Here is a 27,887-nt window from a genome sequence, read left to right as displayed (position 1 = left end):
TGTATTATTTTTGTTTACTCGACTTGTTTTGCATTATTTACTATAATTAGATACAAACAAATGTCATTTGATCTTAATAAAAATCTACTTTTCAACTTTTTCAAAATACTTATCAATTGCAAAGTTGTATTTTAAATTTGTGAAGAACTTTTACTTTTCACTTTTTAAATAAAGTCTAGAATATTTAAAAGTGAAAAATATGTTCACTTTTCAAATTTTAAGAAAGGCTTTGCACTTTGAATTTGCTGGGTATTATTTTTTTTCTTAAAGTTGCAAAGTGAAAAGTGGTTGTTTAAATAGGCCCCTGGTCAAACTTTTTAATCCTTAAAAAAGACATTGAAGAATGAGCGCAATTTGAAGTGAGTCTTATGGTTACTTCTAGTTTTCTATGAAAATACTAAGTATATTATTTCAATCGAATCGGAACACTCAAGGGTGTTCTTTTACAAGCGTGGTTTTCAAGTAGAAATATAACTAAATGTTACGGTCAAAAATTAAGCTTTATTATGTAGATAAGGGTATCCTATTATGTTTACTGTTAATTGTCCATCGTAGCAGGTAGATGGAACAAATTCCAGTCAAAAGGCCCAATTTTGCAATGATTAACAGAAAAACAGAGTGTGGTATGGCATTTGCCATTCGCGTAGTACGGCTAAAGAACAAATCTCTGTATTTGACAGAACGGTGGAAGTTAAAATAGGGGTATATTGATTGAGCATTCCATATGTCATCAACTTGCCATCAGTCTTAATAGCTCAACATTTTAAGCATTAGCGAGTTATTGGATAAAAACTTCCAATTGATCCAATTACTTTTCAAAACACTCGAATATCCGCAAAGTACAGTTAGTATTGGACAGCGATTGTAGACACATTTGTATCATTAAGCAGAAACTTATCTAACATTTATGTCAATTTGTGAACTCGGAGCTGGGATTTTATCCCTTTTGACGTTTTTGTGAGAATTAATAAAATACCTTTCTTATGCCAATAATCCCACGATCCAAGTACTTTAGCCCAATACCATCAAGCAATCCGTAAGTTTCAACACGCAACTAAAAAAAAGAGCTTTTAAAGCAATTTCAATGTCAAAGAATTTATGAAGCAAAAATCACTTAATATTGAGCATGTTACTTGTACATCATTATTAAATGTCAGGACTGAAATAACTACTACATATGTATATTTAAGAAAAACATTCATAAATGTTATCCTATTTTTTTAAACATCATTAAGGCACATCTACCCATTCCAAAGATGAAACAAATTCAAGTATTTTGTCATTTCAAACACCAACTTATTTCGTTATAAATAACTTTTCTGCGTGTGAATATAGGTTCGGTAATAGAACAAATTTACAGAATAAAATTTCAAAACCACTGAACTGATTCCTGGAACCAAATAAGTTTTGAAATAAATTGTATCATCATCCATATCACAAAACTTATCTAATTTATAAGTTTTTTAACAATATAATGTCTTTGAGCTTATTTTATACAAAACTTAAAAACTTTGTTTCTTGAAAATATAGTTTTGAAAGTAAAATAAAAGTGTGATAATTTCGGAAAATATTTATTCATTTCAAAAGTCTCATTTGAAGCCTCATATATACTAACATTTAGTAGGAAATAGTTACTTAGGTGGTATATGACAAAAAATATCTCAGAATTATACATGCAATACATACCTACACACATACATTATTCAAAGCTTTAGGATATGATGAAACTCATCATAAGCAAAAGAAGCAAAAGAAAAATTTCTCGAAAGTAGAAAATTTCATAATCATTAATGTTTTTTTTTTTTTTTTAAAGTAAAGCAAGTTTTCATTCCAGGAAAATAATGTCAAAAAGCATGTTGTAATAAACATATGGAAAAGCATTTCACCTGAGATGCAACATGAGGATAGAAGATTTGACTTCACATTGAAATGAAGCTGAAAGTAGAATATTCTAATACAACATGAAAATAAGATATTAAGGTTCTTTTTAAATTAAAGTTTAAATTTGCACACATTTTTAAATTCACTAGTTAAATTCACTGGTTAGTTCGTAGGAGTCTCATGCTAAAGGTCTTGAGTTTAATCCCTGCCTGTGCCACCTACATTTTTTTCACAGTCTCTTACGAGGGATTGAAAAATTATCCAAGACTAATTTTTGCCAAGAAAAGTGCTTTCTCAAACTAACTGTTCGGCTTCGGCATAAAAAGCGTAGGTCTCTCAATCTCTGACATTACTCGCAACACAGGAATGCTAGAGAATTGTAAGTTGTTAGGCCTCTTTCACTACGAACTGTTGCGCCACCTAATTTATAATTCATTTATAATTTATAAACTTACTCGCTTAAGTCTTCAGACCTGTTAAGGTAGTTGGGAACCCCCTAAGAGGCATAGGGCCTCTAATATTCCTACTCGCCATCATGTACGGTTTTCGGAGATGTGTTTCAGCTACCTCCAACTTTTGCCTTGTGACACTGATTCCGCCTCTATTGTCCTGCGCAATGTGCTTCTCGGTCGTCCAACTCATCTTCCTTCTTGTGTGAGCGGATGCCACTGCATTGCTTTATCCTTCAATGCAATCGTTATGTATGTCCAATCCATTGCCACTTACGCCTTCGTATTAAAGAGTCTATAGGTTGGGGTCCTTCTATGAAGAACATCATTTGATATACGGTTTTGCTAGAAACTCCTTAGGATGTTCAAGAAGTTTTGCTGATTTTTTGTAATGGCTGAAGTAACCTTCCAAGTCCTGCACCCATAAAGAAGCACAGATTCAACATTTGTGCGAAGTAGCTTTGTTCTTAAGCTGATAGAGTAGTTAGTTTGTTAAATGTTTATTTATAGAGTAAGTTTCAGTGAAATAAGTGTTTAAAAATATTCACGAAAAGAAAACTAAAAAAATATAAAAATTTGGCAGCGCTGAAAAGTGACGTCTTCATAATTTAATGGTTAAATATTTCAAAAAGCTATTATCAAAAAAGGATTTTAACGACAAATTTCTTGACGAAGTTTGGTTCACAAATCTGTTAAAAATCAAAGGCTTTTTGTTTCTATTTCATTTGTTCGTCACATTTCTTTGAAAATTGCAATCACCAAAATTAACAAAATACATTCAATTTCCAAAGTCCTGAAATCTTCAGAATTTCAGATGATAAAAGCAATTTTACATAATGGATAAAAGAGAATAGAATTTGAGATGATAAGAGCAATTTTACATAAAGGATGAAAAGACATTTATAAGGCTGGGTATTCTGTCTTATTGTCAAGATACAAAAACTATAATTATAGTTGAAAATGTAAGGTTTAAGAAGACATTGTTCTGAAAATAGTATTTTTTAAAATATTCTTTATATATTAATCTGACAAATTGACAATCTGTGTTCTTTAAGGTATCTTTAAGTTATTTTTACACGTTTATTTTGTCATAATGTCTATGTAAATATTGGACATTCTAGATTTTATGTCATGTCTCGACATTATGTCTTATAAGGTAGACTTAAGAGTCATGGTTATTTTTTTTACGGGTACTGCCCTTTTTTCCTTTAGGAATTGACAAATCATCCAAGAGTGATTGTTGTCATAAAAAGTGCGTTCTCAAATAAACCTTTTGGATTTAACTTTAAACTGTAGGTAGCTTGAATCCCTGACAAAATTACTCTTACACAGGAATGGGTGAGAGTTGTAAGTCAGTAGGCCCTAGTTTTTAAAGGACTGTTGCGCCACCTTATTAGTTTTTTTATTATAAAACTTCATCCCACATTTGACGTGACAAAAAAAACATGTCAAAAACGCCTCTAAGTTTATTAATAAAAAATTATGTGTCTTAATTATTGCTCAATATTTTCTTTATTTTTTCCTTTTCATTTTTAAAATCATTCATGACCATAGACAATGTCGCCGCTTGTTTGCTGACTGGGCCTCGAATCGTTTGGAAGTGGACCCTAATTTTGGCCGAAAAGTCAACTTTAGTGACGAGCAGCATTTTCCGATTAATGCCTCTGTTAACAAGCAAAATTTCCGTATATGGGACGACACCAACTCACGTTAGGTTCACCAGGTGATAATGCATTCTTTAAAAGTTACCGTTTGGTTTTAATTTTTGGCCGGCGATGTTATTGGTCCGTACTTTTTTGACAATGTCGTTAGTGAGTTGGTCACCGTCAACAACGAGCGCTACATAACGATGAGAACTAATTTCTTATAGCTCAAATTGAACCATATGGACCTCGACGACTTGTGGTTCCAGCAGGAAGTCGCTAAGAGCCAAACAATAAACGCCACCATTGATATCTTGCGTGAACGGTGTGGGGTTCAGATGTAAGGTTATCTCTCGCAGGGGTGAAGTGATAATTAGCCATCAAGTTCATGCAATTTTACCCCACTAGACTTTTTCCTATGGAGTTCCTTGAAGTCGCAGGTCTATGAAAATAAACCACAAGCAACCGATGCCCTAAAGGTGAACATAACACAGGGCATCGCTCAAATTCAGCGGGATCTATGCGGAAAAGTCATCGAAAATTGGACCACTGGGATCCGTGCTACCGTAAGAAGCCGAGCCAAGCATTTAAATTTCATATTCCACATTTAATGGCATTCATGCGCCCTTCAAATAAAAATAGTTTTGTTAATTGTTTTATTCCCTTTCAACATCTGCCTGCACATATTGAAAAACCCATTATTTGGCATTTGGAAACAGCTATGAAAATTTAAAATTTTTGATAGATTTATTTCGAAAAGTATTGGACACATAGTCATTGAAACATTCGAAAGCGTTGAAACATATCATAGCCATGCGACGCGAAGCGACAGTTCAAATGTCATTTACTAGAGCACCTGACTTCTGACCGCCTTGGATTTTCTTGAGCTCTTTTCGGTTATTTTGCCGGGAATTATTTATCTTTTCTTTCACTTTCACAGAAAATTGTGTGGTACAACAACCCTCTGAAGAACTAAGGCTCAGTGACACTCTCAACCATTAAAGTGTTTGAGTCATTTCAGCGGTGGGGGGGGGCTACTTTAGTTGGCACAGACATAGATTGTACTTAAGATCACTAGCATGACAGTACAAGGAATCAACCATAAGATCACGGGAATTACGTTTGGATGTTTTTTTAATTAAACAGTCGTATCCTTGATTTGTCATAGTCAAGACTCTTGGCTTTAGAAAGATCCAAAAATTTTGTATGAGTAGTTGTAGAGATTTTCATATTCATGTCACAAAATATCTACAAAAGTTGACGAACCTGAATTAACCAACGACCCCATTCACAACGCACACGTCACACAATCTGTACCATACCAACCCCTATTTGCGTAGTTATTTTGTGTCGTGAATGGCGGGTTTAATATCTATCCCAGACCCTTAAATTGTAGGGTCTAATAAATCAAAATATCCAACTAAATCAGAGTTCTACCTTTTTAAATGAACAAATGAGTAAGAACTCAATGAAGTCTTTGAATGAACAAACAACAAAAATAACGTGTTTTAGAGATAAGAACTTTGTTAAGAAATCGGCCTTAGGGGTAACTTATTTTAAAAACAATACACTTCCACTAAAACAACATTTAAAAACCGTACTTAAATATATTGTACAATTACTTTAAGGAAAACATATTTGGTTTATAATAATTAAAATTTTTGTATTTGTAAAGTTAATACAATGTGTTTATTTCTTCATTTCAGAATAAAATTGGATACTAATTTATTTTTGGTAATCGAAAAGGTATGTTTCACTTTATTTTTTAATAAATTTATCAACCCAATGATTTAAATTTTTAATAAAATAACATAAAAACATCATAACTAGATTTGGTTCAGTTTTTGTGGGAAAAAAAAGAAAATTACAGAATGAAAAGAACTAATACTTGCACCTGATATTTGTATATTGTGTACAGTTAAATTTCATCTAAACCTTATGGGTTCGTGAGTTATTTCACACCAACCGAAATTTTAAAATTACATATTTGAAAATTGCAGTGAAAAAAAACAACCTCTTCATTGTTTTAAAGCCCTTTCCGCATTTCTCGATGTTATTTTACCGAATTTATTTATTTGATTTGAATATCTGTGTTTGTTCTTGAAATATGATTCTAGAAAAAAATTATCCTGAACGAATTCGAACTTGTATACTTAGATTAGGTTATAGTGGCTGTCCAAGATGGAAACGGACACACTTAGGCCAGTTTAATGGCCCATTGTGATACCACATGAATCTTGAGGCTTCCTCCTAAGTTCAATGGAACCAGCTTGAGTCCCTTACGAAACGTGAGAGGCTGATTAAACCGATATGATTTAGATCTTTTAGATCGTTAAAGAAGAATTCTCCTAGGTAATTCTTGCGTTTTCGAGCTAGATCAGGGCATGTGCAGAGAAGATAAAGAACTGTTTCCTCCTCTTCCTCGTCCATACAGCTTCTGCAAAAGTCATTTGAGAATACGCCTAGTCTCTTGTATACTTGTATACTTACAAAAACGAAAATAATTTACACTCTAGGGTCTTTCAAAAGTCGCCCCATCATTTTCGAACTGATTACAACAAAAATCGAATATTCAGTTTATAAAGACTTCATATGTATGCGGAATTAAAAATATTACGAAAAAAAAATTAAGTATAAAGTTAGTGAAAACAAAGTTACAATAGATTGTTTAATCAACACATAATATTAACTAATAATCCCAATTTATTTGAATTTGGATAAATGGAACCTCGAGTTTGAAGCCTTACAAATTTTTTTGTCAACACAAGGAATTTGAAAACACACCTATTATGAATGTTGACCATCTCTCGTGCAGAAGAAACTCATTTGATAACTGTACAAACTCGAAGGGTAATTACTAAATCGAGTTAATAGAGGATTTTGGGTTTTTTGTCTTGAACGGAGTATCAAAAAGTGATAATCTAGGAACCTTTACTTTTATTAGCAGTTAAGGTTGGCCTGTTATCGATTATTGCTTAGCCAAAGGTGACTGGCTTGATATTGTAAAATATTTCAACGTTATCCCTGATTACTATTCATTACATCTTCCCATTTGTGTCTTTTGTGAGTTTAAATCCCAACTTATTGCTTTTCAAGAACCAAACGATATCAGTTATTCACAATTGCGTTGGATTGTTACAAAATATGATATTTATAGGCAAAATCGGAATCAACATTCAATCGATCTTTCACTATCGTTTGGAATTACAATCGATGAATAAACTAAGTCTATTTTTACAAGCATAAGACAGTCAAGTGTCACCTACTCAGTAAACAGAGGCATTTTCTACAAGTGCAGCTGGTATGATAATGCTTGCAGGAAAAGCAGAGAAATATCTTTTAAATGGTTGAAACTCTTAAGGAAAACTAACAACTCAGCCTTGAAATATCTTTCCTGAAGGCGAATAATACTTATAAAAACCTATGCCTCTATAAAAAACAACAGTTTGTGCAAAAAATATTTCTTAATATGATTCAATGCAGGGATGCTAAATAATTCTGGAAAAATTTACGAATTTTAGGTAACCTAAACAGATCGAATGTTTTTCCAATTAGTACCGACATGATGGACTCATATTTCGAAAAACTAACAAAAGTAGATTTTAACCAATCTTACATATGTTTGGCGTTACCTTTTATTTACATCAAAGAACTAGACTTTTGCCTTAGAAAAATTGAAAAACAATAAGGTTTCGGTTTTAGATGGCATCAAAGTCGAGTTTTTGAAAAATACCAGCCCACAATTTTTAGAACATATATTGTTCTTATTTAACCGAGTGTTCAACATCGGAGACATACCAAAAAATTTCAAAGAGTCATCCATTTTAGCGATCTATAAAAAAGGAGATCCTAATCTCCCCGAAAACTACAGAGGTATCTCTGTTCTCAATTCATTACGAAAACTGTTTACTCAGATGATATGTCTTAGACTTGTACCTTGGGTTGAAACAAACAACAAAATAAGTTGTTTTCAGGGTCTCTACAGTTGATCAAATTTGTACTCTAACTAATGTCGCTAACCGTTTTTTAGCTAAGAAAACTATTCTCTATGTTTTGTTTGTAGATTTTAAAGCTGCCTTTGATACTATAAACAGAAAACTATTACTTTTCAAGCAAGCAAATGTTGGATTATCAACAAAATTTTTAAGAATATATGAGAAACTTCTTTCAAATACAACAGCTTTAGTTTTTAATGGTAGAAGCTCTTCGCAGCAATTTAAAACGAAAGCCGGTGTCCCGCAAGGTTGCATTTTGAGTCCTTTGCTCTTCTTACTTTTTACTAACGACATTAGAGACAGTGTTCCAGGGGGTGTATATTATGGTGATTTGCTTATATGCGGATGACCTTGTCATTCTTACTGATAATCCGGTAACTCACCAACTACAAATTAACAAACTTAACCAGTATTGTAATTCTTGGAATCTTCAAATAAATACATCAAGTCGAAGATTATGGTTTTTAGATCTCATAAGACAGTTCTTGGAACCGTTCAGAAATGACCGTTCTTTGAATCTTAATGGTGAAAGAATAGAGGAAGTTAAAAATTTTAATTACTAAGGTTTTATAATAACACATAATTCAAACATACGACCCCATATAAACGATAAAACATCAGTTGCGAAATCAGCCATTAGCTGCATTTGGTCAAGTTTTTTTAATAACAAATATATCAAACCGATGGTAAAATTCAAAGTATTTGATGCAACAATTAAAAGCTGACTAGGTTATGCTAACGAAGTGTATGGTTACGAAGTATGTGAAGACTTTGAAGTTATCCAGAGATATTTCTACAAACGTGTATTTTAGGTCCCTTTAAACAAAACTAACTATGCTATATATGTCGAATATGCCCTACCTCCAATTTTCTTAAAAAACCTTAAGGAAAATGCAGACTATATTGTCAAAGATTTAAGATTTAAGAGATGTGATAATAATCTTCAAAGAAAAGTACTCATGATTGCACTTCAGCGTTGTTAGACGCCGTTTAAAGATTGGCAAGAATTAACTGCTAAATATAATACGACATTGAATTCAGCCTTGAATAACTTTGGTTCATGGAAGGATGAATTCTATAACGGCATCTCAGCAAGATGTATCTTCTGCACAAGAAAATAAAATTCAAAACTTCATTATTAGAATGAAAAAATATCAACACCCAAGACCATCAAATTTAATTAAGTTATATAATTTTCAGAGCTCAAGACCTTGTCTTTAACTGTTGAAATTGTTTACAAAACAAAAGTGTGGGTTTTCAAAAATTACCATACAAATTGAAAAAACTGACTAAATCACATCTAGTCCAATAACGAAAAACTAATCAACTATAGTCGTTAAGATAGTTCAGGGTTATGTTATATGTGATTTGAGTATTGGGTTGGGTATTATAGGAAGTTGTTTCGTGTCAGAAACACATGTCCTTACTTATGTGTATAGTTTCTCAAAACGACGACGTGACATTGTTTAATTCGAGTGGTCAATACTCAAGAGGACGAGAGGCGTATAAAATGGAGAAATTCCAAGCTATAGAAACTTGTTAAGGCATCCATATGAACATTTAGACATAAACCTCTACACAGCTAGATTGAATATTTTGTGTTGATTTCACATACTAACATACACATGCTTAAATTTTTGTGTGTGCGATAAGATGTCTAATTTAGTTGACATAAACTCATAAGATTTTAATGTCCATAACAGGAAACTATTAAAGTTTTCAGATTTCGATTCCTAGAAAAAAACTAAGAATCACATAAACTTTTGTTATTTAACTTTTGTCTTTGATCGTTTGGGAAAAATTAAATTAACTTTTATTTAAATTGCTCGAAATAACCTAAATAGAGAAACCTTTTTATTAATATTGAAAGTCCAGGGAAATTAAATAACAAAGTAAACTTGCAAACTTTAATAAACTGGATATTAATTTTAAGGATACATTTTATGGGAATATCTTCGCAAAATTAAAACATTTTATTTGTTGAGTGTACGTATTTTGTGTAATTAATAAAAACTCAAATTTATTAAACTCATAATATTTACCCAATTTAAATTAATGAAGGTAGCCTTTAAATTGAGTTCAAAAAAGCATAATAAATGTTCAAGGGCAATATGTGGATGCAAGCTTAAAGACAAAAATAATCATAATCCCAAATTCAAGCTCAACCTTTATTTATACCATAAGTCATTAGTATATTGTAGGCAATTATATGTGTGGTTCAAAGAGTGCGGTCCAGGTCTATTTTATGAAAGGTTTGTTTGTATCTGAATTATTTAAGCAATTGCCTTAAACATAAAACAAGTTACCAAGTTTAAGAATCCTCTCGCCATTGATGAAATTTTAGAAAAGGTCAAACCATACTTTCAAAATAGGAGAAATTAGAAATCAAGTCACGAGCCTCTTAAAAACTGCAAAAATATGAACCAAAAATATAGTACACGAGTAGATCGCACGAACCTATTCCGGTATCCAAAGACTCAGTATACAAATAAAACTTATATTTTAAAATTCTAAAATTAAAGAATATAAAAATTAACCAATAAATAATTTTGTTTTTAAAAAGTTAATTCCATTTAGCTAATCAAGAAATACTTGATTTATTGTTTTTATTTTCGGAAATCGTTAGATTTTTTTTAAAATAAATTTTGTACAGTTTTTCAACTTCGGTTTAAGAATTTTACACTTATTTTTTTTTATTAAAAGAATCTAAGTTCAGAAAAAAATTGAGAAAGTTAAATAAATACTATCGGTTGAAAAAAATTGAGAGACTGTTATTTTTAATCTTAAGAAAAAAACGAAAAAACCTACTTACGCGAAATAGCTCAAAACCTTAATCTCAATCGTCTTAATGGTTTGAGTTAAAGTCTCAAGAACAGAGAGACGGCCAGAACCAGGGGACCCATTTTTTCGACTTTCTACCATTTTCATGTCACGTTTAATTAAAATATCGAGTTCCTACATGTCGCAAGTAAAAAGTTTTTATATTTTTAATTTCCCATAAGAAGTTATTATAATCGATCTGAGGTGTTGAATTAAAAATACTGACGTTTCTCGACGTTACAAGATCCTTAGAATCTTAATAAAAGATTTGTAAAAAGTACGTTTGGGAAGGACTGGGTGACTTTATTTGTTAACTGAAGATATGTCACGAACCAATAGTGCTAGCAACTTCAATAAAATTTGTTGCATTGTGACATGATATAATTTTGAAAACAAAATCAACTAATGGGTTTCTTATACTTACTTACCTTACCTTAAGTAAGGAAGCGCTACAATCCTGTGTGAACTAGGGCCTCACCCAACAAACTTCTCCATCTAGCTCGGTCCCTAGCTAAATGTCTCCAGTTTCACGCTCCAAGTTGGGTTAGGTCACCTTCCACTTGTGCGCTCCACCTGGTCCGCCATCTTCCTCTACTGCGCTGTCCTGTGGGTGTGGATTCGAAGACTTTCCGGGCCAGAGCTTTGGTTTCAATGCGCTCTAAGTGACCCAGCCACCTTAGTCGTTGGACTTTTACCCTTCTGGCTAAGTCTACGTCGCTGTTCAGCCCGTACAGCTCGTCGTTCCATCTTCTCCTGCACTCCCCTTCAATGCATACGGGACCGTAGATCACACGGAGAACTTTTCTCTGGAAGCGACCCAAGGTGCTTTCATCCGCTTTTGTCATAGTTCATGCTTCTGCACCGTAAAGCAGGACGGGGAAGATAAGAGTCTTATATAGCAACACTTTGGTCCCTCGAGAGAGGACTTTACCACTCATTTGCTCTTTAAGTCCAAAGAAACAGCGGTTAGCAAGAATAATTCTTCGTTTGATCTCAGCGCTGGTGTTTTTATATGTCTGTCCTCAACTTTTTCTGACCAAGTCTTTCTTCCGATTATGTCAATGTCATCAGCATATGCTAGTAATTGGACAGACTTTTGAAAGATAGTGCCGTTAGTGTTTACGTGTGAGCTCTGCACTATTCTTTCAAGCACGATGTTAAAATAATCACATGTCAGCACATCACCTTGTCTGAACCCTTTTTTGACAACGAAAGGTTCTGTTAAGTTGTTTCCAACCTTTATGGAGCAGCGTGAATTCTTCATGGTCATCCTGAACAAACGGACGAGTTTGGCGGGGATGCCAAAACTAGACATGGCTCTATACAGCTCGTCCCTGTAGATGCTGTCATATGCGGCCTTGAAATTGATGAAAAGATGGTGGGTGTCGATTTGATGTTCTTGATTTTTTTTCCAGGATTTGCCATAATGTGAATATTTGATCGAATGTGGGCTTTCCTATCCTAAAACCACAGTAATAAGAACCTGTCAGGTTGTTGATGATGGGCTTTAGACGTTTATAGGCGATGGTAAGTAGACTGATTTCTCTATAGTTGGTGCAGTTTAGAGAGTCTCCTATTTTCAGTATCGGGCAAACAATACTGAGGTTCCATTCATCGGGCATATTTTCCTCCGACCATATCTTACAGATAAATGGTGCATGCTCCTAGCCAACTTATCTCCAGCTGCTTTAAAGAGCTCGGCATTCAAGCTATCCACTCCAGCGGCTTTATAAGACTTCATGGCATATGGCAGATATGGATTGTTGGCTTTCGTCGTCTATATTGAATGGATCATCCTGCGTGACAGCGGAATTCAGTTCTTCGTCGCCGTTATACAGTCTGGAGAAGTGGTCCTTCCATATCCTCAGCATTGACTGTGGTTCCACTATGATGTTTCCATTTTCGTCTCTGCAGCCTTCGGTTCTAGGTTTATGTACCTGTGAATTTCGTTTGACCTGTTCATAAAACTTTCGAACCTCATTCCTGCTTTTATATCTCTCTACATCTTCGACCGCACGCTTCTCATGCCCTCTCATTTTCCTTCTGAAAAGTCGGCGTTCCTCTCGCTTCTTCTGCTCATAGAGCTCACGAGCAGCTCTCGTCCTTTTATGCAGCGCCGACGCTTTGCGTGCCTGTTGTTTGGCTCCATTTGTCTGCCGACATTCCTCATCAAGCCAGGGTCTTTTTTTGTAAGTGGCTGTTTGAAATCCAGTACATCAGAAGCGGCTTCTCTAATTGCATCTTGGCAATGTTGCCACTGGTATTCGATACATTGTTTTGGTGGCAGAGAACTTCGAGAGAGGTTACTTGTAACTCGTTCGGAAAAGGATTTGGCGACTTCTGGCGATTGTAGCCGTTCGACGTTGTACCTTCTCCTAGCACCTGCCTGTTTTGCCTTGGGTCTGGAGATCCGAAGTGCTCCTCGGAAAGTTCGTACATCCATAATGCTGGAGGTGTGTCTGGCGTCGATCGCAAAATGGTCAATCTGATGGACGGTAGATTGATCTGGAAAAGTCCAAATTCCTTTGTGAATGTTGAGGTTTGGAAACGTGTGCTGGCTTCCATGACGTTTCGCCCCGCAGCAAAATCTATGAGCCTGAATCCGTTGTCGGAAGTGTTGTCGTGCAGGCTGTTTTTCCCGATTATTTCACTAAAGATGTCATCTTTTCCTAGCTTGGCATTAAAATCGGCCAGGACTATTTTAATATCGTAGCTAGGACACGGTTCATATATTTTGTCTTAGAGCTCGAAGAACATATCTTTGGTGTTATTGTTAAAGTTGGTAAAAATTTTCTTAAGTATCTTTTCAAAAATTAAAGATTATGGATTTAAACTTATTTCATCTTTTAAAAAATAGAAGTTTTCAACAATCAGTAGTATTTTTGAAAAGACTGAATTGAATTTTTTATTATAAAACATAAAAATCATTACTAAACTTAATAAAAATTGATTTTCGACTCAAATGTCTTTTCAAAAATTAAAAATATTGACTTGAAACCAATTTAATTTTATAGAAAATATATTTTTCGACAAAAATACAACATTCAGTTTTTATAATAAAAATTAAAATCTACCAAGAATAGTACGCAAAATTGGTACAAGTTTATGTTCAATAGCTTGTGAATTATAACAAAATTAGAACTTTTAAGAAAGTCTACTAAAAGTGGTTTTCGACTAACAATCTTGTCAACAGAAATAGATTTTGAAATCAAACTATTTCATCATATGCAAAATAATATTTGTAATTTTTAACTATTTAAAAAAAAAAGATAAACTGACGATTTTTTTAACAAAACTCAAAAATAACAAAAAACATCTAAGAAATGGTTTTCGACTCGAGCATTAGAAGTGAAACGAAAGTTATTGACTTAAAATAATTAATGTCAATTACAATATTGCTATGAATATTTTGTTAAAGTCTTAAGAGAACAAACCTACAGACAGTATAGTATACCCGTGGCATGATGGTTACTGCGTAGGACTATCATGCCAGAGGTCCTGGTTTCAATCACTGTCTTTGCCATCAAAAGTTTTCTTCGCGGGTACTGCCTCTTGCGAGGAATTCAAAATGTAAGCAATGAAAATTTGAAGCTCAAGTGGTTTTTAATCGAGATACTTGAGACGTAAAATCAATTTAGTTTATTTTTATGATATTGAGGTTAGGAAATTGTACTGAACATAACCTTAAACTAAAAGATAATGTATTGACCAATGAATATATACTTATGTGTATTGGAAAAATTAGGTTTTTCTTCGGCTTTTTTGGTCACTCTGATCGTTGCAATGAAACAAGGTTGTTACATTAGCTTTTCCCAACGTTTCGGCAGGGGTTGCTGCCTTCCTCAGGGGAATTTTGTTAAACATGAAATATAAAACATATAGTACAATATTGTGGACAACAAGAACAAGAAAAAACTTACAATTTAACAGTTACATTTTAAAAAACAAACACTTCTAATTAAGAAGTTCAGTATATAACTACAAAAAACAAAAAGAAAACTCTTATGAGGAAACAAGTGAGCAGTATACAGATGATTTACTCTGTGTGTCTTGCTTGCGATTGATATTGTTTTTGTAGTTCAGGATGTGGAGCGTTTCGAGCGTATATCGCTTAGAGGTATTTTTTTCCGTTTGAAGTACTTTAACACCATCTAAATCCGGATAATGACCTTTGTCTATTGAATGGGCCGTCAATGAGGTTTTAGACAGGTTTTTGTTTTTGATGTCAGATTTGTGGTTGGACAATCTTTGGCGCAAGAATTGTTTGGTGGTTCCGATGTAGCAAAGGTTACATGTTTCGTCAGGTTTACCTTTGCAGTGTATTTTATAAATGACGTCAGTGCGTTTATCTATGTCTATTTTGGTCTTTAGTTTGGTCACAACTTGCTTAAAACTCTCAGCCAGGTTTTGAACGTAAACAATGCTTTTGAAGTATCCTTTGTTGTTATCCTCACTTTGTTGTTTAGCGCGTCTGCATTGTTGTTGTAAAATTAAGCCACGAATAATTGCTGGCGGGAAACCGTTGTCGCTTAAAATTTTGGTCACTTTGATGGAATTTGAATGGTGGAATCTTTCGTCACTTAACGTGAAAACTTTGTTAATTAAATTGGAAGCTGTGTTGAAGATTATGTGTTTGGCTTGGTTGGACCGGAAGTTGATCAGACGTCCTGATGCTGTTGGTTTTTGAAACCAATCAAACGACAATTGAGTGTCCATACGGTGGATTTTGACATCAAGGAACGATATAGAACTGTTATTTTCGTTTTCAACAGTGATCTGTAGTTTAGAGTGGAATCCGTTCAGGATCATTAATAAGTCTGCGACTTTATATTTGTCCATACCCGCAAATATGTCATCAATATATTTCACTATAAAATTTGGCTTTGCATTACATTCAGTTAAGCATTCGTCAAGTAAATGGTCCATTACCAAATCAGCAATAGTGGGCGAAAGAGGGTTACCGATTGACATTCCAAAAATTTGTTTGTAGATAATGTCCTTAAACTGCAAATAGTTGTTGTCTTTTAAGCAAAAATCCATGATTCCAACAAATTTAGTTTGGCTGATTTTGGTATGTCTGCTAATCGTATCCCATTTCTTTTTAATAATATTAATAGCCAATTGTAGTGGGATGTTAGTAAATAATGAAATAACATCAAACGAGACCAATAACATTTTTCGCTTTGTCAACAAATTCGTAAGAATTTTTTACAGTGTATTTTGTTTCGTTCTTCACTGATTGTAAAATTCTACCAACAAATCTGGAAAGCTCATAGCATGGTAAATTCAAAGATGATGCAATAGGACTCATAGGAATGCTTAGGTTTGTGCATTTTTGGTAATGTAAAAACCTTGTTTCATTGCAACGATCAAAGTGACCAAAAAAGCCAAAGGAAAACCTAATTTTTCCAATACACATAACCATAACTTTAAACCATTAACATTCTCTACTAAGCAGCTTTAAATTAAAGGCCAATTTCAACATATTCTTGTTAAAATAAGCTGTGTACAACAAGCACCTTTAACCTCTAATTCTGAATTTTATGGTTTCCAGAAACAAGAAAAGTTAAATTGACATTAAAGACACGTCCATTTTAATGAAATTTGATACTGCAGTTCCTTTGACCAGGAGACTTTTACACAAACCAAATTCCATCTGAGGAAGACAGTTTTAACTTGATTGTATTGTATTTTCGTATTCACTTCTACATATCTCAGTGAAATCTACAGTTTGGATTTGATTTAAGTTTCGAAACCTTCGGGCTAAGTTATTTGTCAACAAACGTAAGTTTAAATGACGAAATTTTTTTCCAGCCTCCAATTGATTCCAATTCAAATCTTTAATCATGACTCTTGAGCTAAGGGATTTGACAGCTATCAAAATAAGAATATATTAAAGATTTTCAGTTACGGGTTTCAATGATATTACTCCCAAACTTAAAAGAAAAATGATGTTTTGAGATTCTTTTGGAATTTTATATTTGTATTTAATTTAGGGTTTACAATCATTAAAGGCTTACTGAAGCCATGTGACACACAGTTTTGTAAATCCAACCACTTCATTCATTAAAATATTACGTTTACTTTGTCCACTTTTCAACTTCAAACAATAAAATTCTTCTAATAGGTTAAGAATATAGCTTATTCTGTTTTTTTTTATTTTAAGACTGTTTTCTGTAAAGTAGCTCTTGTATTTTTAATGGAATTAATTTTTGTCCAAAGCAATTATTTAATATTTTTCAAGAAACTTTAATGTTGTTACGTGACATTAATTTCCTTCTGACACACCTTCAGGTATAAATTAAATTATTTGGGTGTGGGGTCCACTTAAGCAATTTACAATCCAAAACAAAAAATTACACACAATTATGAAGAAAGCTTTTCGTTTTTTGTAGATATGCTTTCGACAATAATAGATTTGCCTTACAAAAGCGTGAATCAAAAATGATTCCTTATTTCTCCCCTCTTATATTTTTCTTTCTTGGTATTGCGTCAACGTTACTTTGTTGTGTTTCTTTAAAAAATTACTTTGATTTATATTAATCTCACGATTTGGTTCTGTTTACTTTTCAAATGACCACCGTGTTTCCAATTGGGGTAATTAATTAGAAAATCTTTATCCGCATGTACCATGCAAATAACGTAATCTTTACTTTATTCGTTATACGTTTACAAAATTGAGATTTATTATCCCGAATTATACATTAAGGTCGTATAATAGCCTTAGAAATTTTATGTGAATGCTTCACGAAATTATTCTTAAGGCAAAGTATCTTCTTTTATGTAAATTCTTTATTACAAAATATATGTACAAAGAAACTAAAAAAAAAGAATTTCTAATAGACCAGGTCATAAACAATAAAGTACACAAAATACATTTAAAAAATAAACAATTTTGGTGAGTAGGGGATACTTCGTTTTGCCGTAAGATAAACAAGAAAGATCGTTCTTAAATTTAACAAAGATGATTCATACAAATTGTGTGCATATTGAATTTTTTTGCAGAGAGACGGATGTGGGGTTAAAATGTTAAAATGTTAAAAATTCTACGTTAGTGAAACTTGGTTAAAATCTTAGAACTATTATCAAAGCTAAGTTCTGGCGCAACAATTTATTTACAGGGACAAATTCAGCGCCCTCTAACTACAGAACCAATTTACATTCTTCAAATGATGATGACATGCAACTTTTTCAGACAAAAGATTTTCAAGATAGATATTCTTTATTGTATGATTATCATTTCGATAAATACATTGTTATAATTTTTGCATAAATGTTCAAGACATGATATGGACTGTCGTCTGCCTGAGGGACATTCTTATTTATGTATATATTGTAATCAAGTAATTTAACATATTAAAACATAATTATTATTATCTGTTTTTGTTTAATTTTCATTTCAAATGACTGTAAGTAAAAAATTGTAAGGTATTAGGGACTTTTAAATTAGTTAAATCGAAATAGAAAATTATAATTTTTTTTATTATTTTAGGAACTTTTAGTTTAGTTGAAACAAATTTTTGGGACTTTTAGATTAGTCAATTTTATTGAATTCCAATGAATAAAATTGAAATTAGAGCAAAATTTGACAAGATTTTCAGTTTAGTCAAAAACATTTTTAAAGGTCTTTTAGATAAGTCAAATAAAATCAAAAATTTATTTGGTGAACGGATTCTTCTGCCTGTTAATGGTTTGAATCAAATATGTTCATCGATGATTCGGGCTCTGTATCTTATCGCTTCTTTGTAGGATTCATAAAGGTGCATCCAGTGCGTACCATTCAGATAGTTCATAACCTTTTCAACTTGCAGAAAACTTTTTTGTAAAGTGGACACGCCTTACCTCCGTCATCATTAGATAAACGCCTACGACGTTTAATACATCCTCTCTCTCATGCTGATTACAAAGAGTGCAACGATCGCTAACCTCGCTACGATGGTGTCTAATGTTTAGTCTGATCAGTTCTCCTCTTATCTTAAATACTGCCTTTCCATTGATGAACGAGCCTTTTCAATATGCGGTTACCTTTCATTCTCATCAGTGAAAGATATTACTTGGTAAAGCATCTTCCTCAATTGAACCGCATTCATATTTCAATTCAGGGTTAAGCCACATTTCGCAGCTAACAAGTTCCAATCTTTTACAACTAGCTTTTTTGTTTGAATCGCATACTCCCTTATCATTCTCGGTAGCCCTTGCTCCTCCACATTTAACTCTCTCACAATATAGTCAGCATTCAGCTTAAGGGTTGAAATAAACAGAGCCGGAAGACCTGTTTCCAAATAATACATATATTTTTAGACGTTTATCGAAAAAAAGAATATTCTTCTTAGGAAAAAACTTAATATAGGTTTTCAACTAGCTCATACTTCTGTACTCCCCATACCAGCGCACCATAATGCAGGATAGCTTGGGCAGTAGCATTAAGCTCTCTATATTTTAAGTCAGTCATAATTAAATAGTTATTATAGATCCTCTTCCAATTTGCACATATTGCCGATTAAGCTTTATTTATTTCGCTTTGAGACGTATTTGTAATTTAAATTTAAAATGTGAACTCCGTTCCTAAATAAATAAAAGACTTAACTACGTCTAAAGTTTGATCGCCATATTTTCAGTGCTCGTCTTTCACCATTCTGCCAGATCAATTCTTAAAAAACAGGTCTTTTGATTCTTCCGTTTATTTTTCCAGATCTTCCAGTTTATTGATCATCAACTGTAGAGCAGTCATTGAAGCCACAAGAATAACAATGTCATCGGCATACATGATAACTTTGTTAGCAAACTCCACTCCACGATTGAGATACTCGAGCAAATCATCTAAAAAAAGTACGAATAACAGCCTTGTCTTGCTCCTTGGTGCACTTCAACCCTTCAAGATTTTTCTTTTCCCTTATAAATGTATGCTATGGTGTTTAGGTACAGTATTTCAATAATGTTGAAAAAACTAGTTTAATAGAGTTTCCATTGCGCAAGTGAACGAAGCACAAAGATATTGTCCACTGTGGAGTATCCTCTACAAAAGAAACTTTGGAATTCGCTAAGCTTGTTCTTATCTTGCACCCAACTGTTCAGTCTTTGGTAATGAACGATTGTGAATAGTTGTATGGCTGCACTCAAAAACGATATTCCTCAATAATGTTTAGGGTCTTTTAACGTTATTCTAAGCGCTTCTGTTAATTTGGTCTTAAACAAAATTGTGCTATTTTATAAAGAACTCAGCTGGAATATCATTCGATCCAGCTGCCTTGCCGTCGTAAAGACTTTGTAGAACACAACTCACTTCATTTTCAGTTATTTTCTTATCAAGTTTCCCAAGTGTAAGAATATTCATATACCCACAACGTAGCCTCTTTCAGGGCAACTTAAGCATTTGTTTTATAGCGTTTAATCATTTTTCTAGCGTGCATTAAATGTCTGCGTTTTTAAATATAGAGTACAATGTTTATTTCCTTTTAAGTTTGACAAACAAATTTTAAAATGTTGTATTCCTTGATTTTACTTCTTAAATTTAAGATTTTAAATATCAAAACGGCGCGGCGCACTACAGCGCTAATTGGATCTCAAGCTAGGTTGCCTTGAGATCGCCATTTCTATACCTATGATTTTAAAATCGCAAAATAAGAAAAGAAGAACTTCTTGACATTGCATAATTTTTCAAAAATAAATGATGATTTTCGATTAAGGGGGTACATATATGTACCTTCAAAAATATGATGAAGTAGAAGTGTTAGATTCGTATTTAAACTAGGAAGAACAAATTGTAAGATTATTTCTTCTAACTCTTTTTTTTGTATATCTCAAAACCTGGCTCGTTTTTGTTGTTATTGAAGTTATAGAAAAGTCCCGAAAATATTAAATGATAAATTTCCGTTAATAGTTGGATTAAAAAATATTATTGTTGCTTGAAATTTCAAAAACACTTTTTTAAAGTTTAAGAATTTTCTAACTGCACTAAGTAAGTAAAAACTAAAACTCTCATAAATGCACCTATAATATAAATAGATGAATGCCTGAATATTTAAATCAATATTTCAAGGTACATACAATTTATATCAAATTTTTTTGGGGGAGAATTCTGTGTCTGCGTGTGAACGTACGTTTGGAACACCGTTTTTCATAGATCAAATATTAAGAAAAAAAGGAAAATTTGACCGCCAATATCTTTCGCACTAAAAACGCAATGCATTGTTGCTAGAAACCGAATTGGTATAAATTCGGTAACAATTCAGCTAAAGATTTTATTTATAATTCAAAAAACCCTTAATATTTGTAACCTTTATATTTAGCTAACAAAAAACGAAACAATTGTATGCATCGAAAAAGCACATTTTTGACATCTGACTAAGTTTTTAGAAAAATCCAATTAAAAGTTTTTTTTTTAATGCAAATCTTTACTAAATAATGCGAAATTGAATAAAATGGTTTTACGACTATAATATCTGAAGAAATTTAATCAAATACAAAATACTCTTCTTAATATAGACAACTTTTCAATTTTTTTCAAAATTAACGAACAACACAAAAATGACTAGAATTGCTAAAAATGTTTTTTTGACTCAAGTCGATAACAAAATCCTGTGGTTTAAGTTGTGTAAGACTTTAAGAAATGTTGAGAAATTGAAAAAGGTGAGAAGTTGGCAGTGTGGGATCTGCATCCTCTATTTTACCTGTTAAATAGTCTGGTGCCTTCTCGTTCTCTAAAACCTAAAATATCACTGCTATCCAATTCTTAAACTAGTGAAGAGACCCGTTATTAATCAAAGATTACTTCTACTCAGACCAATACGAGATAAAAACCATTAATGTTTATAGTGCCAAAATATCAGTTAAATATGACCTAGTTTGGTGGTTTAATTCCAAAGTTTTGATCTCTTCCTCTAAAGTGATCTAGTTTTTGATCACAATTTATCATGTACCACAATTAGGTCTTTGCTCAGATAAGGATGATGTTGCCTTATTTCTTTCTAAAGAATCATCTAATTCATTCTCCTAGATTCTAACGTGCCTCGATACACTATAAAAGTGAGACGTTGTTGTACCTGTTTTGATTATAAAGTCTACCCACGCCTTTTTCAAAACCAATTTTGGGCCTATTTTTTACCTAGTGCTGTTAATGAGTCTTCGCCATTCGACAGGGATGACATTCTACAAATTTTATTTGTTGTTAACTTTTGCTTGGATGATGCTATAAGGACTATCCCGTCCGTTATAAGAAATTAGTTTTGGACATAAGGACTTCTGCACCAATCCCCACAGATGCATTTCACCCATTACTGTAATATTTAATGATATTTAATTTGACTCTTTCTTGGAACTTAGCTCCGTTTTTATTAAGAAAATATATATTTGTTGGTAGTTTTGATTGTCTAATTATAATTAATTTCTAAAATCAATTTTAGTTAAATTTGTATTCATAAATAGATAAATAACTTCGTTTCTGCTTAACAAAGCTATTGTGGTTGTTTAAAATTTCCAATTATAATTTAAGTCAGTTGCTCAACAAATAAATTATTTGAAAATGATATCATTTTCTCTAATAAGCTTACACAATCGTTGCATAATGGGTCTTTTTATTTTTGTGGTCCTTAAACAATTAGTTCTACGATTTTCCAATAGAAAAGTTGTGTCAAAGAAATGAAATTCACAGTAAGTTCAATTATAGAATCAAATTTTAAACATAGTTAAAATATAATAGAATAGAAATAACAATTCACAGTTTCATTTACGAGTAGTTAAAATTATGTAAAATATCAGTCAATATCAAATTAATTCTTAATTTCGTTAAAGTTTGTTTTCTATCATAGTAATAATTTAATCTTCAGAAAATTTCGTAACCTTTTCTTGACTTTAAATAACCACCAAATGCAATACAAATATTCTATGAAAATCAACTATTTAATGATGTATTTATCCTTGAATTCCTTATGTTGAATTTTTTTCGTTAAAAAAGTGTTTGAGAATTTTGATATCGTGCATCATTTACCTTATTTCATTTACCAAAGAGAAATAATTTCTTGAATTTCGATCATAATGGAAATTAATAGCTTCATTTCTGTTAATGATGCAAATATTTATCGGTACGAGTAAGTCAGTTTTTTTTTGCGAATTCTTAATTATTTTATTTTGCTTTCAGTGTTAACGCATACAAAGCTGTAGCGCTTTTGATAATGATAATAAGGATGAGATATACACATTCTTCCTATGAAATTATTAATTTAATTTTATTCAACTGGAAAATACAACATCAGAAATGTGAAGTCTTTTAGTAAGTATTTGAATATGTACCACGTTTTGTGCTCCTTATTCAACTTATTGGCTGATAAATGATAATGATTATGAAGTTCTGGATTTGGCCATGTTTTTCAGATGCATCTTTGTTTCTCGAAACATGGCCATGATTTTCCGCATTCATTTATTTACTAGCTTGCTTAGATTATCAGGCCTACAATGTCCTACAAATCATCGTGTACTGTTCGGAGATGTGTTGGAACTCAATTCAGCTCTTCGGGCTGTTCTTCTGCAGGTGAGTAGTAGTGTTAATGAGGGCCTCATCCGTTATCCTATAAGGTTTTTCATTGTATATACGATTAGGCCAGAAAACGAGAAAGATGTTTCGTAGACGACTATTAATAAAATTTTTTAATTTCCTAGCCAATACTATTTTTCGTTTTTAGAATAAAATATCTCGAAAACGAGTAAACATTTTTTTACGAAAATTAAATATTAATTTAATTATTTCGATGTTTGAGCCGAGCAGTCGTAGTTTTTTTATTTAAGTTGATAGAGCTGTCTTTTTACGCATTCTACAGTTATCTGTTAAACTTCCAGTAAAAACAATGCTTTCAAAGTACTGGAAACTCTCTACTTTTTCTAATACAGCTATTTATCAAAGAGGAGGATGACTTTATTTTTCCCATGTTGCTGAAAATCAATACACGATTTCCTTGTGTCTCTCCATATTTGCTGTCATTTTAAGGAGAACCGATTCTCTTCAGCATTTACACCAGCAATCTGATAGGTAGTCTAACAAAGGCAAATGCGTACGCCGACGATCAGAATGGCCCGAAAGGTTGAGGTTATTAGAATTCTCTTGCAGCGTGATTTCGACAAGATTCAGCGACGACTGGAAACTGAAAATAAATGTCCAGAAATCGGAGACAATTCTGTTCCGCACTCCGTTGGGCTGTGGCCACGAATGATACGCAAGAATTGGCGCAAGATGGTTATCGTTGATCTTCACGGGCAGCAATTAGCGAGCAAAAGTGTAGTGAAGTACCTCGGTATCTGGTTAGATCAGTATTTATATTTCGACAGACATATAAATGCTGCTCTGACCAGGGCCACAGGAGCCTTCGCTCTGACGAAACGGCTATTTTACAGCAGTCGGCTTGACCCCAGAGTGAAGGTAATTTGCTACATGACCCTCATACGGCAGATGATCGTTTATAGTTGTCCTGTGTGGTTCAACGTTGCCCCTTCCCAGATGGAGAAGTTTTGGGTGTTCGAGCGGCAGTGTTTACGACGCTGTACCGGCTTATATCGAACAGCCGAATCTTTTTATGTGCATTACTATTCCAACGATTACCTATCCAGCGGGGCTTGAATCAACAGAATTGACAATTTAGTGATAAAACTCGTTCGAGGTCACATTGCAAGAGCTATGTCTTGGACCAACAATTTAATTTTCGAGGCGTTCTATCCGAACGACGAGTATTTTGAAAGTGCACGCTTGAGCAGCTTCATTCCACCAGAGGCATTCCTCTTTTTAGACAAATGCGGTCTGATACAGGATAGATGGCAGTTCCGTTAATTTACCACGTCAGACGAAGAACCGTGGATAGGCGACTCCTGTACAATCGGGACGTCATGGCACAAGGCGGAGCAGAGCTCCTTCGGTTCAGTAGGGCTGTGTCCGAACGGGACCGAACTGATAGGGTGAAGCAGGAGAACCAGTTTTGGTGGCTTCAATCGGCACTTAATAGTGGGTAGTCGGGATGGGGTTTTAAGCCTTGGCCGGCTTGCATACTTGTTTTATAGTTTAGGGTTTAGTTTTAAGTAGAAAAGGCATGGTGGCACAAAAAAAATACAAAAACAAAATTAAAAAATATAAAAAAAAGCAAACAAATTAAAAAAAGAAAAAAAAAACATTTAATATAATAAAAAATTAAAAAAAACATAAAAAAAGACAATCAAATATAAAAACAAAAAACGTTAGATTTGCTGCTGTGGTTGTTCTAGTTTGAAGTAGTTTATAGGTAGAATAGGTAGTTTAAGTTAGCTTTAAGTTTTATATTAGGGACATTATTTTAAGTAGTTTTGAAGTTAAAATAAAAAAGTATCTTGATATTAGTTTTTTTCAAAATTTTCTAATAAATATATAAATAAATAAAATGTTATTGAAGTAAATAGATCTTAGGGCCGAAAGGCATTAGTATTAAGTGTTATAGTTTAACTTAGAGTGTCCGTATGGGACCATTAAGTTAATTGTAAGTTATGAATTTTTGTCTAGCTTTAAGATAGGTTTAAGAATGAACTTACAAAAATGAATTAAAAAAAAAAAGAAAAAAAAGTGCGTTGGACTGTCATGCCAGTGGTCTTGGGTTCTGCCTACGCCATCTATATTTTTTCACAGGTTTTTATTTTTGCTAGAATTTGAAAAATTCTCCAAGAGTAATAATTCTTGTCAGGAAAAGTGCTTTCTCAAATTTGACGTTCGGATTCGGCTTAAAACTGTAGGTTTCTTTTATCCCTGACAACAGTACTCACACATAGGAATGGTTGAGAGTTGTACGTCACTAGGCCCTAGTTCTGTAAGGCACTAGGTCCGGACTGTTGCGCTACCAAATTTATTTTTTATTTTGTTCATCACTATACCTATAACCAATAAGAACGGATTTGGTGATGCAACCCTGCTTGACTCCACTTTGGACTTCAAACTATTTTGACATTTGGCAAGCCTTCTTTTTATTGAAAATGAGTTTATGCTCAACACGCCTTTTCCGTAATGCAAAAGAGATATGCACCCTGTTGAAGCAAAAGCCTTCTTAAAATCAATGAAAAGCAAGTTAAGTGGTGATTGGTATTCGACGCACAGTTTGATTCTTATTCTCAAGGTATTGATGTCACCATCATTGATCACATTTGAATCCAGCTTGTTCAGTATCAAGTGTTGATTCTAAATGTTATTCTAGGAAAAACAGAAGTACCGCTCCTTCCATTTTAAGCACTTCATAAAGTATTTTATTACCACTTCCCACTCTTTGGGGAAGTGTTCAGAAAGTCGTGCAGCTTTCATGAGCGTTTTTTAGCGATGCGATAACGCTGCTTGTAACAACTTAGAAGATGTTAGTGGCACTTTGTTGTCAAATTCCTTCTGAGCTGATCTTCGTCAAATTGTGTCGGGCTATGATAACCATAGGGCTCTTTGGTTATTCTATACAATGTTCTGCTGTTTCAGTCGGTCTCATTGAACATCTTGTAGCTTGTATAAACGAAGATTTGGAGAGCATTTCACGTTGGTCTCAATCTCATGGCCTCTTTATAAACCCTTTGAAATCAAACTGTCACGTTATTTCACGGAAACCATTAGATTTATCCTTCCTGGTATTCCTTAACAATACTCCAATTCTATGCTCTGAGACAGCTAGAATTCTGGGTATTCTTTTTAATCGCTGCTTGACGTGGGATAATCGTATAAATTCAGTCATTGGAAAAACGTATGGTGCTTTACGTTCCTTTAAAGCCTCTCAATCTTTTACCCCTATCAAAACTCGAATTATGCTGGTGAAAACATTAATAGTACCAATTCATATTTATGGGTGTGAAATATAGAGTTCGTGCAGTGTTGATAGCAAGCGTAAATTAAATGTAGCTTTCAACAGCGCAGTTCGTTATATATATGGTTTACGAAGATATGAGCATGTTTCAGCGTTTTCAGTTAAGCTTTTCTACATGACATTTAACATTTTCCTGGAGCTTCGTACTCTACTTTTGTTTTCTGACGTTTTACTAACGCATGAACCCTGCCATGAAGCGCCAATTTTTTATAAATAGTATTTATTCGTCTTTGGAATAGTCTTCCACGCGATATTAGGAGTGTTGAAGATCCGCGAAGGATGAAGATAGAAATTAGAAATCATCTATCGTCTTTAAATGTTTGAGCATTTAATATGATTAGAATTAATTTAATTAGTTTTCTTCTTATTTTTCTTTGTTTTTCTTTGTTATAGAATAAATTGTAACTACTTTGAATTATCTTTTATACTACTTATAAAAATACTTATTTGTAATAATAGCTTTTTACTAGCTTATAAGATATTGTATCTTACTGTGTTAAACAAAGGATAATAAATTGTAAATTGTTAATTGTTCTGCTGTTTCACCTATTTACTGCTACTTCTAGCTTCTTGATTTAAAGCGTTGGTATAAAACTAGGCTTATCACTTCTTATGTTTACATATTTTTCTAAAAAAAACTTATGTGTTTTAAGAACATTGCTATTGTAACCCCGATCCATATTATATTGTATTCCTTCGTCTACAGACCTCCGGAATTTAAACTTAACATTTTTGAAAGGATTACTGTGCGTTCGTGTGTCTGTTTAGACTTTTTTATACAATTCTTAAGACAAAATTGAACAAATAGTTCAACTTCTTTTTGATTTAATACCCAAGTATGATTTGTTAAAGTCTAACGTTAAAATTAAAGTTCAAGTAACACAAAACAAAAACAAACGACCATCGAAATAATGCTAACAAAGCCCATCCTTAACACCTCAAAAGTAATCAAACAAAAGCTTACGAAGCCATTAAGCAGGCTTATACCTGAAGTAGTCGAAATCATATACGTTTCCCATATTGAGCACTCAAATGCCACTTGTCTCTCCCTAAAACTAAAACCAAAAGTGACAATATGAGAAAATATAGTGCCACTTATTTCGATAAGTGTGCAATTTATGAAATCGACCCTAAGTATTTCTGTCAATATTCACAATAAACCAAACTTCAAGTATTTATTGATTTTATTTTCAAAAATTGTTCCACTCATGCATAGAAACATAAATAATGTCAATATTAAATAACTTTGAAAATCCTGTT

General features: G+C 33.0%; 1 protein-coding gene across 1 annotated transcript in view; it reads left to right on the top strand.

The window, feature by feature from the left end:
* LOC129944277 (allatostatin-A receptor) overlaps nt 1–27,887 on the top strand; it is a 412,899-nt gene that overhangs the window by 190,444 nt on the left and 194,568 nt on the right. Inside the window, exon 3 of the mRNA XM_056053612.1 lies at nt 5,680–5,719. The gene's annotated coding sequence lies outside the window, so the exon portion shown is untranslated. The remainder of the gene's footprint in view (nt 1–5,679; nt 5,720–27,887) is intronic.

The sequence above is a fragment of the Eupeodes corollae genome, chromosome 2 (genome assembly GCF_945859685.1).
Source record: "Eupeodes corollae chromosome 2, idEupCoro1.1, whole genome shotgun sequence".
In the NCBI taxonomy this organism is placed as follows: Eukaryota; Metazoa; Arthropoda; class Insecta; order Diptera; family Syrphidae; genus Eupeodes; species Eupeodes corollae.
The sequence above is the reverse complement of the archived record's forward strand: the minus strand, read 5'-3'. Positions and strand labels throughout refer to the sequence as shown.